This window comes from Platalea leucorodia (assembly GCF_965183815.1).
Source record: "Platalea leucorodia genome assembly, chromosome: 2".
Taxonomy (NCBI): domain Eukaryota; kingdom Metazoa; phylum Chordata; class Aves; order Pelecaniformes; family Threskiornithidae; genus Platalea; species Platalea leucorodia.
The window spans coordinates 83,196,368-83,198,877 of record NC_138824.1 but is presented as its reverse complement, the minus strand read 5'-3'; positions in this window follow the sequence as shown (position 1 = coordinate 83,198,877).

Here is a 2,510-nt window from a genome sequence, read left to right as displayed (position 1 = left end):
TATATTTCCCTAAAAGAAGATCATAGTTACTTTTATTTCTACTATTAATAAACATACCAACACCAACTATAAAAACTATAATAGTGAATACATTAAGACTCATTGTCCTCTATATGTTTTAAAAAATTTTATAGTAATATCTGGTTACAAAGCATGTGCTTAATACTGCTTAAATAAATGAGGTTGATTGACTTAGTAAAGACAATCATAGTATACAAAAATGAAGCTACAGATATACTGTAGTTCTAAACAAGGTGCCTCTGTTATTTTATCATCTGAAGATCTCTCTTTTTAAAGCCATGCATCCTTTCTGGCAAAGAGCACAGTCTGCTTTATGCCAAATGTATTACAGCTGCAGCATAACACAGAAGTCATTACAGCAGCAAAGAGAACGACAACAAAAAAGAAAACCCTTCTATTTACAGACCAGAAAAACATATCTAGTGCTGACAAGCGTGTTCCCTGAACTGGAAATTTCCCATTTCTTTCTTTCTACTGAAACAAATGCATGTTTATGGAACAGTGACACATAGAAAAGATCAAAAAGTAAAAGTGCTCTTGCACCGCATATATATACATATATACTTATAGCTATGTATTTTTTCTTAGCCTGGATTATCATAGAGTAGGAAATGCCACAAAGGATGAGATCCATCATATTTCTACAAGTTTAGTATGGTTTCAGGTTATCTTACCCAAATGTGCAGAAAGTCAATCACGTCCTTTGCCTTGTATGGTCTGGAGCTCCAAAGGGAAGTGTTGTGCTAAGCTACTCACTTCGTTATGTCCCTGTTCACTACAGAGAGCCCAGGAGAAAGAGAAAATTTGCATGATGCTCATCACACCCAGTTGATCTATCCACTGAATCCTGCCCGAACCCAGAAAGTAACAAATATCTAGTAGTAACAGTCTGAAGTTAGGAAAAAGGGGCCTTTACCAGCCATTACTCCACCATGGGTATCTGGCTACACTCCCCGTGAACAGGATGCCTACTTACACCTTCCACCAACTCCCTTTTGGACAGACCAGTGCATGTTAGTGCCGCTGGTGAGTCAGCTTAAAGGCAATCTTGCCATGACATGAGACATCCGAAGGAGATATGAGCTTGGGGTAGATAAAGGAAGAATTGGGGCTGGAATCTTTCTGTTGAGATGTCTGCTCTGATGTCGGGGAAAGGAGGAGTATCCACTCCGCTTTAGGAAATTTTTCAGGCGTTACAGGGTAGGTACTTGCCCTGACTGTAGGAGTAACTAGCATGAAGTTAGGAGTTAGTACAACATAGCTTAGAGAAGCTGTCTTTGCAATTAAAATATTAGATTTGATAGAAAACGCAAAAAACTTGTCATTCCCACAGCGGAGCAGTAAGAACTCCTGCTTTTTGTAACAGCATGTGGTTTTGTTTCCCTACACTGGGAAACATCCAATCTTTAGCTCCAACCCACTGAAGTTCATGGAGCTCACAGGGGTACTGGAGGCCAGAAAAAAGGACGGGTGAGATGGAATTTCAGCTACTTTATTTTAAAGCATAATTTGCAGGTCCTTTTTCTTGGATTGTCACTGTGTGATCTTTGCAAAATTTCTTGACTAACTGCTGCTTGAATTAATCTGACCAATTACCTGAACTGCCAGGACTGATAACATCGCTCATGTGAGACTACGTTTCTAATCCACATCGGCTCTAACACTGTGACCACCGAGAGCCCAGAGAATATCAGCTGAAGCCACACGGAGTGACTGCAGTCTACACTTAGTGTGGCTTAGAAAAAAGGCCAAGTACTTCCAGTACTACTTGTAGAAACACTAACAAAACAACCTTTGCGTTTGACAAAGTTGTGCCATGAGTGCACACCAAGAAATGAGTAGAGACAAAAGAATTTACCACAATATGTAATTTCATTTAAATATTAGAACCTTATGTTCTATAAACTGTACCTCGCAACACCTGTTTGTTAATAAACAGTATTAAAAATACAGGAAGATATATTAAATATATCAAATAGAAACTATGAAATAAATAGTAAACTCCTACAAGATTTATTAAGCATATTTATTAAACAAAATTATAAACACTTATAATAGTTAAAATTTTGTTTTCTTGATATGGGGAAAAACACATAGTCTTCTTTCTAAAGTAATTAGCTGAAAAAAATATTCTGTTAAATTTGGGAACTCGATGTCTCTAGATATGTGCTTGCATAGTAAATGACATACTGGATCACCTTGTGATCTAATAGCATGCCTTCTGCCTTATTGTCTGTGGACCTGTGGCAAGCACATGACCTAGTTGTAAGGGTGCAATAGAAGGTTAAAGGTATAGGTTAAGAGAAAGACTTATAAGACTTGAAAAAGCCTATAAAATTATTACATCCCTTGGTTCGTCTGAAGCAGAATACTGTGTATTCAGCCTTTGAGGGAGCAGCTGCTTACACTGCAGCATATATAAGCCACTTCATTACTGGAGTGCTCTGGCTCAAGTTTAAAAAAATGTTTTCCAGATTTTGACCTCTCAT